The sequence below is a fragment of the Hordeum vulgare genome, chromosome 6H (assembly GCF_904849725.1).
Source record: "Hordeum vulgare subsp. vulgare chromosome 6H, MorexV3_pseudomolecules_assembly, whole genome shotgun sequence".
Taxonomy (NCBI): domain Eukaryota; kingdom Viridiplantae; phylum Streptophyta; class Magnoliopsida; order Poales; family Poaceae; genus Hordeum; species Hordeum vulgare.
This window is the reverse complement of record NC_058523.1, coordinates 30,011,661-30,029,590: the sequence shown is the minus strand read 5'-3', so window position 1 is coordinate 30,029,590 and position 17,930 is coordinate 30,011,661.

Sequence of the window (17,930 nt, the reverse complement as noted above, 5' to 3'; positions counted from 1 at the left end):
GAACAATAATATATCATAAATATTCTTATGGGAAAGTAACAATTCCTTCACAAAGCAAAGCATGAAGCAAAAACCTTACCGAGAAGTAACCAACAATAGTCCATAGTCATTGAAGCAATTGCAATTTATCACAACATCAGAAAGAGTCAAATAAGAGCTTGTAAGGCAAACCCACATACTCAATCATCTCTATTGTTTTCCACAATTGTTACAACTCACGTGGTACTCATGGTGTCAAAGTTTCAGCTGGACACAGAGGAAGATAGGGGCTTATAGTTTTGCCTCCCAACGGTTTACCTCAAGGGTAAAGTCAACAACAATAAAGCATAAGTACTTGTTGGAATTATGCCCTAGAGGCAATAATAAATATAGTTATTATTATAATTCCTGTATCAAGATAATCGTTTATTATCCATGCTATAATTGTATTGAATGAAGACTTATGTACATGTGTGGATGCATAGAGAAAACACTATCCCTAGCAAGCCTCTAGTTGGCTAGCCAGTTGATCAAAGATAGTCAGGGTCTTCTGACTATGTACAAGGTGTTTTTGCTTGATAACTGGATCACGTCATTAGGAGAATCACGTGATGGACTAGACCCAAACTAATAGACGTAGCATGTTGATCGTGTCATTTTGTTGCTACTGTTTTCTGTGTGTCAAGTATTTGTTCCTATGACCATGAGATCATATAACTCACTGACACCGGAGGAATGCTTTGTGTGTATCAAACGTCGCAACATAACTGGGTGACTATAACGATGCTCTACAGGTATCTCCGAAGGTGTTCATTGAGTTAGTATGGATCGAGACTGGGATTTGTCACTCCGTGTGACGGAGAGGTATCTTGGGGCCCACTCGGTAATACAACATCACACACAAGCCTTGCAAGCAATGTAACTTAGTGTAAGTTGCGGAATCTTGTATTACGGAACGAGTAAAGTGACTTGCCGGTAAATGAGATTGAAATAGGTATGCGGATACCGATGATCGAATCTCGGGCAAGTAACATACCGAAGGACAAAGGGAACGACATACGGGATTATATGAATCCCTGGCACTGAGGTTCAAACAATAAGATCTTCGTAGAATATGTGGGATCCAATATGGGCATCCAGGTCCCACTATTAGATATTGACCGAGGAGTCACTCGGGTCATGTCTACATAGTTCTCGAACCCGTAGGGTCTGCACACTTAAGGTTTGACGTTGTTTTATGCGTATTTGAGTTATATGGTTGGTTACCGAATGTTGTTCGGAGTCCCGGATGAGATCATGGACGTCACGAGGGTTTCCAGAATGGTCCGGAAACGAAGATTGATATATAGGATGACCTCATTTGATTACCGGAAGGTTTTCAGAGTTACCGGGAATGACGAATGGGTTCCGAGTGTTCACCGGGGGGGGGGGGGGGCAGCCCACCCCGGGGAAGCCCATAGGCCTTGGGGGTGGCGCACTAGCCCTTGGTGGGCTGGTGGGACAGCCCAAGAAGGCCCTATGCGCCATAGATAGAAAATCAAAGAGAAAAGAAAAAAAAGAGGTGGGAAGGGAGAGAAGGACTCCACCTTCCAATCCTAGTTGGACTAGGATTGGAGGAGGACTCCTCCTCCCCTTGGTGCGCAGCCCTTGGGGCTCCTTGAGCCTCAAGGCAAGCCTCCTCTCCCTCCTCCTATATATATGGAGCTCTTAGGGCTCATTCGAGACAACTTTTCCAAGGCATCCCTACCACATACCTCCACGGTTTTACCTCTAGATCGCGTTTCTGCGGAGCTCGGGCGGACGCCTGCTGAGATTAGATCACCACCAACCTCCGGAGCGCCGTCATGCTGCCGGAGAACTCATCTACCTCTCCGTCTCTCTTGCTGGATCAAGAAGGTCGAGATCATCGTCGAGCTGTACGTGTGCTTAACGCGGAGGTGCCGTCCGTTCGGCACTAGATCGTGGGACGGATCGCGGGATGGTTCGTGGGACGGTTCGCGGGGCGGATGAAGGGACGTGAGGACGTTCCACTACATCAACCGCGTTCACTAACGCTTCTGCTGTGCGATCTACAAGGGTACGTAGATCGGAAATCCCCTCTCGTAGATGGACATCACCATGATAGGTCTTCGTGCGCGTAGGAAATTTTTTGTTTCCCATGCGACGTTCTTCAACAGTGGCATCATGAGCTAGGTTCATGGGTAGATGTAATCTCGAGTAGAACAGAAAAGTTTTTGTGGGCGGTGATGTGCCTCTTGCTGCCCTCCTTAGTCTTTTCTTGATTCCACGGTATTGTTGGATTGAAGCGGCTTGGACCGACATTACTCGTACGCTTACGAGAGACTGGTTTCATCGCTACGAGTAACTCCGTTGCTCAAAGATGACAGGCAAGTGTCGGTTTTTCCCACTTTAGTTGAATCGGATTCGACCGAGGAGGTCCTTGGATAAGGTTAAATAGCAATTCATATATCTCCGTTGTGGTGTTTGCGTAAGTAAGATGCGATCCTACTAGATACCCATGGTCACCACGTAAAACATGCAACAACAAATTAGAGGACATCTAACTTGTTTTTGCAGGGTATGCTTATGATGTGATATGGCCAACGATGTGATGTGATATATTGGATGTATGAGATGATCATGTTGTAATAGATAATATCGACTTGCACGTCGATGGTACGGCAACCGGCATGAGCCATAGGGTTGTCTTTAAACTAGCGTTTGTGCTTGCAGATGCGTTTACTATTTTGCTAGGATGTAGCTTTAGTAGTAATAGCATGAGTAGCACGACAGCCCCGATGGCGACACGTTGATGGAGATCATGGTGTGGCGCCGGTGACAAGAAGATCGTGCGGGTGCTTTGGTGATGGAGATCAAGGAGCACGTGATGATGGCCATATCATGTCACTTATGAATTGCATGTGATGTTAATCCTTTTATGCACCTTATTTTGCTTAGAACGACGGTAGCATTATGAGGTGATCTCTCTCTAAAATTTCAAGACGAAATTGTGTTCTCCCCGACTGCGCACTGTTGCTACAGTTCGTCGTTTCGAGACACCACGTGATGATCGGGTGTGATAGACTCAACGTTCACATACAACGGGTGCAAAACAGTTGCACACGCGGAACACTCGGGTTAAGCTTGATGAGCCTAGCATGTGCAGACATGGCCTCGGAACACATGAGACCGAAAGGTCGACCATGAATCATATAGTTGATATGATTAGCATAGGGATGCTTACCACTGAAACTATACTCAACTCACGTGATGATCGGACTTGAGCTAGTGTAAGTGGGTCATGAACCACTCAAATGACTAGAGAGATGTACTTTTTGAGTGGGAGTTTAGCAAGTAATTTGATTAAGTTAAAATCTAATTATCTTGAACATAGTCTAAGTCCACTTTGAATATATTTGTGTTGTAGATCATGGCTCACGCAACAGTCACCCTGAATTTTAATACGTTCCTAGAGAAAGCTAAGTTGAAAGATGATGGAAGCAACTTTGTAGACTGGGCTCGGAATCTTAAGTTGATCCTACAAGTTGGGAAGAAGGAATATGTCCTTAATGCCGCGCTAGGAAATGAACCACCCGCTACGGCTGACCAAGATGTTAAGAACGCTTGGTTAACACGTAAGGAGGACTACTCAGTAGTTCAATGTGCAGTCTTGTATGGCTTAGAGCCGGGACTTCAACGTCGCTTTGAGCGTCATGGAGCATATGAGATGTTCCAGGAGTTGAAGTTTATCTTTGAGAAGAACGCCCGGATCGAGAGGTATGAGACCTCCGATAAATTCTATGCTTGCAAGATGGAGGAGAATTCGTCTGTCAGTGAACATGTGCTCAAAATGTCTGGGTACTCAACCCGTCTAGCTGAGCTGGGGATTAAACTCCCGCAAGAGGCTATCACTGACATAATTCTTCAATCACTGCCACCAAGCTATAAGGGATTTGTGTTGAACTACAACATGCAAGGGATGAACAAGTCACCCGGCGAGTTGTTTGCGATGCTGAAAGTCGCAGAGTCTGAACTCCGTAAAGAGCATCAAGTGTTGATGGTGAATAAGACCACTAGTTTCAAGAGAAACGGCAAAGGGAAGAAGGGTAATTCAAAGAAGAGCGGCAAGCCTGTTGCCAATCCGACGAAGAAACCCAAAGCTGGACCTAAGCCTGAAACAGAGTGCTACTATTGCAAGGGTATGGGTCACTGGAAGCGCAACTGCCCCAAGTATCTGGCTGATAAGAAGGCGGCCAAAGAAAAATCAGGTATATCTGATATACATGTTATTGATGTGTACTTAACCGGCTCTCGTAGTAGTGCCTGGGTATTCGATACCGGTTCTGTTGCTCATATTTGCAACTCGAAATTGGAACTGCGGAATAGGCGAAGGCTGGCGATAGATAAGGTGACGATGCACGTAGGAAATGGTTCCAAGGTTGATGCAATCGCCGTCGGCACAGTTTCACTTCAGTTACCATCAGGATTAGTTATGAACTTGAATAATTGTTATTTAGTGCCTGTGTTGAGCATGAACATTATATCTGGATCTTGTTTATTGCGAGACGGTTACTCTTTTAAGTCAGAGAATAATGGTTGTTCTATTTCTATGAGTAACATCTTTTATGGTCATGCACCCAATGTGAGAGGATTGTTCATATTAAATCTTGATAGTGATAATACACATATACATAACATTGAGACCAAAAGAGTTAGAGTTAACAATGATAGCGCCATGTTTTTGTGGCACTACCGCTTAGGTCATATTGGTGTAAAGCGCATGAAGAAACTCCATACTGATGGACTTTTGGAGTCACTTGACTTTGATTCACTTGACACGTGCGAACCATGCCTCATGGGCAAGATGACTAAAACTCCGTTCTCCGGAACAATGGAACGTGCAAGTGACTTGTTGGAAATCATACATACCGATGTTTGCGGTCCGATGAGCGTGGAGGCACACGACGGATATCGTTATTTTCTCACCTTCACTGATGATTTGAGTAGATATGGTTATGTCTACTTAATGAAGCACAAGACTGAAACATTTGAAAAGTTCAAGCAATTTCAGAGTGAAGTTGAAAATCATCGTAACAAGAAGATTAAGTTCCTACGGTCTGATCGTGGGGGTGAATATCTGAGTTTCGAGTTTGGTGCTCACTTAAGACAATGTGGAACTGATTCACAGTTGACACCGCGTGGAACACCACAACGTAATGGTGTGTCCGAACGTCATAATCGTACTTTATTACAGATGGTGCGATCTATGATGTCTCTTACCAATTTGCCGTTATCGTTTTGGGGTTATGCATTAGACACAACTGCATTCACTTTAAATAGGGCACCATCAAAATCCATTGAGACAACACCATACGAGTTGTGGTATGACAAAAGGCCAAAGTTGTCGTTTCTTAAAGTTTGGGGATGTGATGCATATGTCAAAAAGCTTCAGCCTGAAAAGCTGGAACCCAAAGCGGAAAAGTGCATCTTCATAGGTTACCCAAAAGAGACAGTTGGGTACACCTTCTATCTCAAATCCGAGGGCAAAGTGTTTGTTGCTAAAAACGGAGCTTTTCTCCGGAAGGAGTTTCTCTCGAGAGAATTGAGTTGGAGGAAGATATAACTTGATGAGGTTGTCGAACCTCTCATCCCTCTGGATGGTGGCGCAGGGCAAGGGGAAACCCCTGTCGTTGCGACGCCGGTTGAGGAGGAAGTTAATGATGATGATCATGAAACTCCGGTTCAAGTTCCTATCGAACCACACAGGTCGAAGAGACCACGCGCTGCTCCAGAGTGGTATGGTAATCCCGTCTTATCAATCATGTTGTTGGACAACAATGAGCCTGCGAATTATGAAGAAGCAATGGTGGGCCCAGATTCCAACAAATGGCTGGAGGCCATGAAGTCCGAGATAGGACCCATGTATGAAAACAAAGTGTGGACTTTGGAAGTACTACCTGAGGGCTGCAAGGCTATTCAGAAAAAATGGATCTTTAAGAAGAAGACGGACGCTGACGGCAATGTGACCGTTTGTAAAGCCCGACTTGTGGCAAAGGGTTTTTCACAAGTTCAAGGAGTTGACTACGATGAGACATTCTCACCCGTAGCGATGCTTAAGTCCGTCAGAATCATGTTAGCAATAGCTGCATTTTTCGATTATGAAATCTGGCAGATGGATGTCAAAACGGCGTTCCTTAACGGTTTCCTTAAGGAAGAGTTTTATATGATGCAACTCGAAGGTTTTGTCGATCCTAAAAATGCTAACAAGGTATGCAGGCTCCAGCGATCCATTTATGGACTGGTGCAAGCATCTCGGAGTTGGAATAAACGCTTTGATGAGGTGCTCAAAGCATTTGGGTTTATACAAGTGGTTGGAGAATCTTGTATTTACAAGAAAGTGAGTGGGAGCTCTGTGGCGTTTCTAATATTATATGTGGATGACATATTGCTGAATGGAAACAACGTAGAGTTTTTGGAGAGCGTAAAGGATTACTTGAATAAAAGTTTCTCTATGAAGGACATAGGAAAAGCTGCTTACATTCTAGGCATTAAGATCTACAGGGATAGATCAAAACGCGTGATAGGACTTTCACAAAGCACATACCTTGATAAAGTTTTGAAGAGGTTCAAAATGGAACAGTCCAAGAAAGGGTTCTTAGTGCCCAGCAACTGATAAAGATAGAGAGCATATGAGCACCGTACCCTATGCTTCAGCCATAGGATCTATCATGTATGCAATGTTGCGCACTAGACCGGACGTTAGCCTGGCCATAAGTATGGCAGGCAGATTCCAGAGTAATCCAGGAGTGGATCACCGGACGGCGGTCAAGAATATCCTGAAGTACCTGAAAAGGACTAAGGAGATGTTTCTCATGTATGGAGGTGACGAAGAGCTCGCTGTAAAGGGTTACGTCGATGCAAGCTTTGACACAGATCCGGACGACTCTAAGTCACAGACCGGATACGTATTTATTCTTAATGAGGGTGCGGTAAGCTGGTGCAGTTCCAAGCAAAGCGTCGTAGCTGATTCTACATGTGAAGCGGAGTACATGGCTGCCTCGGAGGCGGATAAGGAGGGTGTCTGGATGAAGCAGTTCATGACGGATCTTGGAGTGGTGCCAAGCGCACTGAATCCAATAACCTTGTTCCGTGACAACACGGGTGCCATTGCCTTAGCAAAGGAACCACAGTTTCACAAGAAGACCAGACACATCAAACGACGCTTCAACCTCATCCGTGACTACATCGAAGTGCACACGGATCTGAATGTAGCAGACCCGCTGACTAAACCTCTTCCACGGGCAAAGCATGATCAACACCAGAACTGTATGGGTGTTAGATTTATTACAATGTAATTCACATGGTGATGTGAGGGCTAGATTATTGACTCTAGTGCAAGTGGGAGACTGTTGGAATTATGCCCTAGAGGCAATAATAAATATAGTTATTATTATAATTCCTGTATCAAGATAATCGTTTATTATCCATGCTATAATTGTATTGAATGAAGACTTATGTACATGTGTGGATACATAGAGAAAACACTGTCCCTAGCAAGCCTCTAGTTGGCCAGCCAGTTGATCAAAGATAGTCAGGGTCTTCTGACTATGTACAAGGTGTTGTTGCTTGATAACTGGATCACGTCATTAGGAGAATCACGTGATGGACTAGACCCAAACTAATAGACGTAGCATGTTGATCGTGTCATTTTGTTGCTACTGTTTTCTGCGTCAAGTATTTGTTCCTATGACCATGAGATCATATAACTCACTCACACCAGAGGAATGCTTTGTGTGTATCAAATGTCGCAACGTAACTGGGTGACTATAAAGATGCTCTACAGGTATCTCCGAAGGTGTTCATTGAGTTAGTATGGATCGAGACAGGGATTTGTCACTCCGTGTGACGAAAAGGTATCTTGGGGCCCACTCGGTAATACAACATCACACACAAGCCTTGCAAGCAATGTAACTTAGTGTAAGTTGCGGAATCTTGTATTACGGAACGAGTAAAGTGACTTGCCGGTAAATGAGATTGAAATAGGTATACGGATACCGACGATCGAATCTCGGGCAAGTAAAATACCGAAGGACAAAGGGAATGACATACGGGATTATATGAATCCCTGGCACTAAGGTTCAAACGATAAGATCTTCATAGAATATGTGGGATCCAATATGGGCATCCAGGTCCCGCTATTGGATATTGACCGAGGAGTCACTCAGGTCATGTCTACATAGTTCTCGAACCCGCACGGTCTGCACACTTAAGGTTCGACGTTGTTTTATGCGTATTTGAGTTATATGGTTGGTTACCGAATGTTGTTCGGAGTCCCGGATGAGATCACCGACGTCACGAGAGTTTCCGGAATGGTCCGGAAACGAAGATTGATATATAGGATGACCTCATTTGATTACTGGAAGGTTTTCGGAGTTACGGGGAATGTACCGGGAATGTCGAATGGGTTCCGAGTGTTCACCGGGGGGGGGGGGGGGAGCCCACCCCGGGGAAGCCCATAGGACTTGGGGGTGGCGCACCAGCCCTTGGTGGGCTGGTGGGACAGCCCAAGAAGGCCCTATGCGCCATAGATAGAAAATCAAAGAGAAAAGAAAAAAAGAGGTGGGAAGGGAGAGAAGGACTCCACCTTCCAATCCTAGTTGGACTAGGATTGGGGGAGGACTCCTCCTCCCCTTGGTGCGCAGCCCTTGGGGCTCCTTGAGCCTCAAGGCAAGCCTCCCCTCCCTTCTCCTATATATATGGAGCTATTAGGGCTGATTTGAGACAACTTTTCCAAGGCAGGCCGACCACATACCTCCACGGTTTTACCTCTAGATCGCGTTTCTGCGGAGCTCGGGCGGAGCCCTGCTGAGATTAGATCACCACCAACCTCCGGAGCGCCATCACGCTGCCGGAGAACTCATCTACCTCTCCCTCTCACTTGCTGGATCAAGAAGGTCGAGATCATCGTCGAGCTGTACGTGTGCTGAACGCGGAGGTGCCGTCCGTTCGACACTAGATCGTGGGACGGATCGCGGGACGGTTCATGGGACGGTTCGCGGGGCAGATCGAGGGACGTGAGGACGTTCCACTACATCAACTGCATTCACTAATGCTTCTGCTGTGCGATCTACAAGGGTACATAGATCGGAAATCCCCTCTCGTAGATGGACATCACCATGATAGGTCTTCGTGCGCGTAGGAAATTTTTTGTTTCCCATGCAACGTTCTTCAACAGTACTCAACTCCAAGTTGATATTTGAATATAGATCTTTCCCAAGCATGTGACTGTAGCCAAGACAAAGGAAAATAGGGAATTGGTGATGATCACCATGACTCTTACAAGGGTAAAAAGTAAAGATACAAGATAGGCCCTTCGCAGAGGGAAGCAGAGGTCGTCATGCGCTTTTGAGGTTTGAATGCGCGTCCTCTTAGTGCGGAGGAACGTCACTTTATATTGCCTCCTGTGACAAAGAACTTTATTATGTAGTCTGTCGCTTTTATGTCTTCCTCATCACAGGTCGTACAAAGCTTATTTTCCACACACTAATAGATCATACATATTAGAGAGCAATTTTTATTGCTTGCACCGATGACAACTTACTTGAAGGATCTTATTAAATCCATAGGTAGGTATTGTGGAATCTCATGGCAAAACTGGGTTGGAGGTTTATGGATGCACAAGTAGTATCTCTACTTGGTGCGGGAGTTTTGGCTAATATGAGGTGGAAGCAATCGTCACATGCTAAGGGATCTCTAATCATATAACATTGTTTGGAACCAAGCAAACACAATTCATTATGTTGTCTTCCTTGCCCAACATCTACTCCTAGGCATGTAATAGTTTGGTGAGTGCTCACAATTGTAAAAAGTGTCTAAGATGATATATTTATATGTGAACCTCTCTTTCCTTATTACTTTTATTAATTGCAACAATGACTGAGGTCTATGTTAATTTATTCTCAACAAGTTTCAATCATCATACGTGTCATATGTGAAGTTATCACTTTCCATAAGATCGTCTCATGATCTTTCGTGCTATCGTTATTTTCATACTATTGATCATGTCATAAAGCAAAGCCCTTAACTAAGACACTCTTTATTATATAGCTCGTAAGCTCGAATACAATGGGGGAGAGACAAAAGCAAAAGACTCAAACTAAAAACTAAAGACTAATTCCTCTAAAAGAAGAAATAAAAACTGAAAAGGAAAGAACTAAAATAAAGGTAAAAGCAAAAGATATAAAGGTGATACGATACCAGGGCAACTCCCCCAAGCTTGGCAGAAACCAAGGGGATTACCCATACCAATGCTTAGTTTCCTTCCTTTGGTGGTGGTGGTGGTGTTGTTGTCGCCTTTGATTCCAAGAGAGCTATCAACCTTTGATTTATACCTCTGAGATCTGTGACATGGTTTTCCAGCAAAACAACTTCACGAGAAAGAGAAATATTGCGAGCACGAGTTGTTTCGCAAAACCTCAAGACTTCAATCAAGGATGGAGACAGCATGTAGAGGAAGGGTTGGAGAAAGTCTATTCCTTCAACATTGAACATAGGTTGAACTTCCTCCTTAGCTTGGGTTTTCTCCTTAGCTTGGTCCCTGGCTTCCGTAACTTCTACTCTTTTTAGATCAACATCTACTTCCTCATGAACTTGGTGAAGATCATTCTCCCCAACAGATTCCTGAGACATCTTTGCTCTAAATCTGCGGCAGACAACAAGCTCGAAACGAAAACAGAGGAAAACTACGCGATACGGAGATCAAAACCTTCGGGCGACTATATATTGATTTTTTTCTGGGCCAGAAGGAATCCTCCGCAAGAAAACGGAGTCCGGGAGGCACACGAGGTGCCCACAAGCTTGCCCACCGCCACCAGCGGGTGGCGGCGGTGTGGGCCCTTGTAGCTTCCTCGTTTGCTCTCCGGACTGCTTTTTATTTTTCTAATTTTCCAAAAATTCTAAAACTGAGGAAATTTCCTATTGGAAAAGCATCGGAGTCCAATTTCTTGCCGAAACAGATACATCTTCGTTTTCAAGGTCTGAAACAGGCTGTTAAACATCCCTTATGTACTCCTTTGGAGTTATGACATTGATGATATTGGTCTCAACATTTATGGGAGTACCAGAGATGTAATGCTTGATTCTTTGCCCATTTACCACTCTAGGAAAATTTCCTTCCGTGTTATTGATTTTGATGGCATCGGAACGATATACTTCCTCGACAACATAGGGACCTTCCCATTTAGAGAGAAGCTTGCCTGCAAAGAATCTCAAACGAGAATTGTATAGCAAGACATAATCACCTACATTGAACTCTCGTTTCTGTATTCGTTTGTCATGCCATCTCTTAACCTTTTCCTTGAACAACCTGGCATTCTCGTATGCCTGGGCTCTCCATTCATCTAAGGAGCTGATATCAAACAACCGCTTCTCACCGGCAAGTTTGAAATCAAAGTTGAGCTCTTTGATTGCCCAATAAGCTTTGTGTTCCAGCTCAAGAGGTAAATGACAGGCCTTATCGTAAACCATTTTATACGGTGACATGCCCATGGGATTCTTATAAGTAGTCCTATAAGCCCATAGTGCATCGTCAAGTTTGCTAGACCAGTTCTTTCGAGATCTATTGACGGTCTTTTGTAGGATCAACTTGATCTCCCTATTACTCAACTCCACTTGACCACTGGACTGAGGATGATAAGGAGATGCAACTCTATGGTTGACATCATACTTAGCTAGCATCTTGCGGGAAACACCATGAATGAAGTGTGAACCGCCATCAGTCATCAAGTATCTAGGGACTCCAAATCTTGGGAATATGACTTCTTTAAGCATCTTAATAGAGGTGTGGTGATCAGCATTTTTAGTGGGGATAGCTTCTACCCACTTACTAACGTAATCCACAACAACTAAGATGTGAGTGTACCCATTGGAACTCGGGAAGGGTCCCATATAATCAAAGCCCCAGACATCAAATGGTTCAATGACAAGTGAATAGTTCATAGGCATCTCTTGACGCTTACTGATGTTCCCTATCCTTTGGCATTCGTCACAAGACAAGACAAACTTGCGGGCATCCTTGAAGAGAGTGGGCCAATAGAAACCTGATTGCAATACCTTATGGGCAGTTCTATCTCGAGCGTGGTGTCCTCCGTAGGCTTCGGAATGACACTTCTGCAGGATCTGTCCCTGTTCATGTTCAAGCACACAACATCTAATAACACCATCTACTCCTTCCTTATAAAGGTGAGGATCATCCCAGAAGTAGTGTCTCAAATCAACGAAGAATTTCTCTTTTGTTGATAGGTGAAACTGGGTGGTATGTATTTGGCTACGATATAGTTTGCATAATCGGCATACCACGGTGCACTAAGTGAAGTGCGGATGACATTTAATTGCTCATCAGGAAAGCTGTCATCAATTGGTAGTGGGTCATCAAGGACATTCTCTAGCCTAGACAAGTTATCTGCTACAGGGTTATGAGCACCCTTTCGGTCAACGATGTGCAAATCAAATTCCTATAGCAGGAGAACCCATCTGATCAGCCTAGGCTTAGCGTCCTTCTTCTGCATAAGGTACTTAATAGCAGCATGATCAGAGTGAATAGTGACTTTGGAGTCAACTATGTAAGATCTGAACTTTTCACATGCAAACACGACTGCTAAAAATTCCTTCTCCGTAGTGGCATAGTTTCTTTGGGCACTGTCTAGAGTTTTACTAGCGTAGTGAATGACATTCAACTTCTTGTCAACTCTTTGTCCTAGAACAGCACCAACAGCATAATCACTAGCGTCACACATGATTTCAAAGGGCAAGTTCCAGTCAGGTGGTTGAACAATAGGTGCGGTTACCAAAGCCTTCTTAAGTATTTCAAAGGCTTCCTCACAATCCTCATCAAAAACAAAAGGAACATCCTTCTGCAAGAGGTTGGTAAGAGGCCTAGAAATCTTAGAGAAGTCTTTAATGAACCTTCTATAGAGACCAGCATGACCTAAGAAACTTCGTATACCTCTGATATCTGTGGGGCAAGGCATTTTCTCAATTGCATCAACCTTAGCCTTATCAACTTCCATGCCTCTTTCAGAGATTTTGTGTCCTAAGACGATACCTTCATTAACCGTAAAGTGGCACTTCTCCCAATTCAAGATGAGGTTGGTTTCTTCGCATCTCTGTAAGACTCGATCAAGGTTGCTGAGGCAATCATCAAAGGAAGACCCGTAAACGGAGAAGTCATCCATGAAAACCCCGACGATCTTTTCACAAAAGTCAAAGAATATAGCCATCATACATTTTTGGAAGGTGGCAGGTGCATTGCATAAGCCAAAAGGCATACGTCTATAGGCAAAGGTACCGAAAGGGCAGGTGAAAGTGGTTTTCTCTTGATCAGATTGTGCAACAGGTATTTGCGAGAAACCTGAATAACCGTCTAGAAAGCAGAAGTGTGTGTGTTTTGATAGCCCTTCTAGCATTTGGTTGATGAACGACAAAGGATAATGATCTTTCCTGGTTGCCTTGTTCAGTTTTAGGAAGTCTATCACCATTCTATAGCCGGTAATAATCCTTTGTGGGATTAGTTCATCCTTATCATTAGGAACGACGGTGATACCTCCCTTCTTAGGTACGCAATGTACTGGACTTACCCAATCACTATGAGCAACAGGATAAATGATTCCTGCTTCCAGAAGCTTTAATATTTCTTTTCTAACGACCTCTTTCATCTTAGGATTCAATCTCCTTTGATGATCAGCAACTGGTTTGAAGTCAGGATTGGTTTTAATCTTGTGCTGACATAGAGTAGGACTAATACCCTTCAGATCATCAAGAGTATATCCAATAGCAGCGCGGTGCTTCCTCAGAGTTTTTAGTAACTTCTTCTCTTCGCGCTTTGAGAGGAGAGCACTAATAATGACAGGATATATCTCCTTCTCATCAAGATAGGCATACTTAAGAGTATCAGGCAACTGTTTAAGCTCGAACACAGGATCACCCTTTGGTGGGGGAGGATCCCCAAGCAGTTCAACAGGCAGATTATTCTTGAGAATAGGATGTTGTTCTAAGACAATTCTATCTATCTCTTCTCTCTCCTCCATATGCATATCATTTTCATGCTCAAGCAGATATTGCTCTGAAGGATCCGTAGGAGGTACGACAATAGAGGCAAGAGCAATGATTTCATCTCTACCAGACGACTCTCTTTCATGGGGTTGTCTTCCAAACTTGGAGAAGTTAAATTCATGAGACACACCCTCGAAACTTACTGTGACAGTCTTCTTAATGCAATCAATGATTTCATGCCTACCAGACGACTCTTTTTCATGAGGTTGTCTCCCAAACTTGGAGAAATTAAATTCATGAGACACACGGCCCTCGAAACTAATAGTGACAGTCTGTTTAATGCAATCAATGTGAGCATTAACAGTGTTGAGAAAGGGTCTACCAAATATGATGGGACAAAAGCTATCTTGTGCAGTACCAAGGACGAGGAAATTAGTAGGATACTTCGTCTTACCACACAGGACTTCTACCTCTCTCACAATTCCCAGAGGGTAGATAGTGTCTCTATTAGCTAGCGTAATAGTGACATCAATGGGTTCTATCTCAGCTGGTGCAATCCCATCTTTGATTTCATCATAGAGAGAACGGGGTATTGCTGTTGGAAATATGCCCTAGAGGCAATAATAAATTAGTTATTATTATATTTCTTAGTTCATGATAATTGTTTATTATCCATGCTATAATTGTATTGATTGGAAACACAATACTTGTGTGGATACATAGACAAAACACTGTCCCTAGTAAGCCTCTAGTTGACTAGCTCGTTGATCAAAGATGGTCAAGGTTTCCTGGCCATAGGCAAGTGTTGTCACTTGATAACGGGATCACATCATTAGGAGAATCATGTGATGGACTAGACCCAAACTAATAGACGTAGCATGTTGATCGTGTCATTTTGTTGCTACTGTTTTCTGCGTGTCAAGTATTTGTTCCTGTGACCATGAGATCATATAACTCACGGATACCGGAGGAATGCTTTGTGTGTATCAAACGTCGCAACGTAACTGGGTGACTATAAAGATGCTCTACAGGTATCTCTGAAGGTGTTCGTTGAGTTAGTATGGATCGAGACTGGGATTTGTCACTCCGTGTGACGGAGAGGTATCTCGGGGCCCACTCGGTAATACAACATCACACACAAGCCTTGCAAGCAATGTGACTTAGTGTAAGTTACGGGATCTTGTATTACGGAACGAGTAAAGAGACTTGCCGGTAAACGAGATAGAAATAGGTATGCGGATACTGACGATCGAATCTCGGGCAAGTAACATACCGAAGGACAAAGGGAATGACATACGGGATTATATGAATCCTTGGCACTGAGGTTCAAACGATAAGATCTTCGTAGAATATGTAGGATCCAATATGGGCATCCAGGTCCCGCTATTGGATATTGACCGAGGAGTCTCGCGGGTCATGTCTACATAGTTCTCGAACCCGCAGGGTCTGCACACTTAAGGTTCGACGTTGTTTTATGCGTATTAGAGTTATATGGTTGGTTACCGAATGTTGTTCGGAGTCCCGGATGAGATCACGGACGTCACGAGGGTTTCCGGAATGGTCCGGAAATGAAGATTGATATATAGGATGACCTCATTTGATTACCGGAAGGTTTTCGGAGTTACCGGGAATGTACCGGGAATGACGAATGGGTTCCGGGAGTTCACCGGGGGGGCAACCCACCCCGGGGAAGCCCATAGGCCTTGAGGGTGGAACACCAGCCCTTAGTGGGCTGGTGAGACAGCCCAAAAGGCTCTATGCGCCAAGGAGAAGAAAATCAAGAGAGAAAGAAAAAAAAGGAGGAAGTGGGAAGGAAGGGGGACTCCCTCCCACCAAACCTAGTCCAACTCGGTTTGGGGGGGGAGAGTCCTCCCCCTTGGACTCGGCCGACCCCCTTGGGGCTCCTTGAGCCCCAAGGCAAGGTCCCCTCCCTCCCACCTATATATACGGAGGTTTTAGGGCTGATTTGAGACGACTTTTCCACGGCAGCCCGACCACATACCTCCACAGTTTTTCCTCTAGATCGCGTTTCTGCGGAGCTCGGGCGGAGCCCTGCTGAGACAAGGTCATCACCAACCTCCGGAGCGCCGTCACGCTGCCGGAGAGCTCTTCTACCTCTCCGTCTCTCTTGCTGGATCAAGAAGGCCGAGATCATCGTCGAGTTGTACGTGTGCTGAACGCGGAGGTGCCGTCCGTTCGGTACTAGATCGTGGGACTGATCGCGGGATTGTTCGCGGGGCAGATCGAGGGACGTGAGGACGTTCCACTACATCAACCGCGTTCTCTAACGCTTCTGCTGTACGGTCTACAAGGGTACGTAGATCAGTCATCCCCTCTCGTAGATGGACATCACCATGATAGGTCTTCGTGCGCGTAGGAAAAATTTTGTTTCCCATGCGACGTTCCCCAACAGTGTCATCATGAGCTAGGTTCATGCGTAGATGTCTTCTCGAGTAGAACACAAAAGTTTTTGTGGGCGGTGATGTGCGCTTTGCTGCCCTCCTTAGTCTTTTCTTGATTCCGCGGTATTGTTGGATTGAAGCGGCTTGGACCGACATTACTCGTACACTTACGAGAGACTGGTTTCATCGTTACGAGTAACCCCCTTTGCTCAAAGATGACTGGCAAGTGTCGGTTTCTCCAACTTTAGTTGAATCGGATTTGACCGAGGAGGTCCTTGGATGAGGTTAAATAGCAACTCATATATCTCCGTTGTGGTGTTTGCGTAAGTAAGATGCGATCCTACTAGATACCCTTGGTCACCACGTAAAACATGCAACAACAAAATTAGAGGACGTCTAACTTGTTTTTGCAGGGTATGCTTGTGATGTGATATGGCCAACGATGTGATGTGATATATTGGATGTATGAGATGATCATGTTGTAATAGAAATATCGACTTGCACGTCGATGGTATGGCAACCGGCAGGAGCCATAGGGTTGTCTTTATACTAACGTTTGTGCTTGCAGATGCGTTTACTATTTTGCTAGGATGTAGCTTTAGTAGTAATAGCATGAGTAGCATGACAACCCCGATGGCAACACGTTGATGGATGATCATGGTGTGGCGCCGGTGAAAAGAAGATCGTGCCAGGTGCTTTGGTGATGGAGATCAAGAAGCACATGATGATGGCCATATCATGTCACTTATGAATTGCATGTGATGTTAATCCTTTTATGCACCTTATTTTGCTTAGAACGACGGTAGCATTATGAGGTGATCTCTCACTAAAATTTCAAGACGAAATTGTGTTCTCCCCGACTATGCACCGTTGCTACAGTTCGTCGTTTCGAGACACCACGTGATGATCGGGTGTGATAGACTCAACGTTCACATACAACGGGTGCAAAACAGTTGCGCACGCGGAACACTCGGGTTAAGCTTGACGAGCCTAGCATGTGCAGACATGGCCTCGGAACACATGAGACCGAAAGGTCGAGCATGAATCGTATAGTTGATATGATTAGCATAGAGATGCTTACCACTGAAACTATTCTCGACTCACGTGATGATCGGACTTGAGATAGTGGATTTGGATCATGTACCACTCAAATGACTAGAGAGATGTAATTTTTGAGTGGGAGTTCTTAAGTAATATGATTAATTGAACTAATTGTCATGAACATAGTCTAATGGTCTTTGCGAATTACGATGTAGCTTGCGCTATAGCTCTACTATTTTTTATATGTTCCTAGAGAAAATTTAGTTGAAAGTTGATAGTAGCAAACTTTGCAGACTGAGTCTGTAAAACCGAGGATTGTCCTCGTTGCTGCACAGAAGGCTTATGTCCTTAATGCACCACTCGGTGTGCTGCACCTCGAGCGTTGTCTGTGGATGCTGTGAACATCCGACATACACGTTTCTGATGACTACACGATAGTTCAGTACAAAAATACTTAAT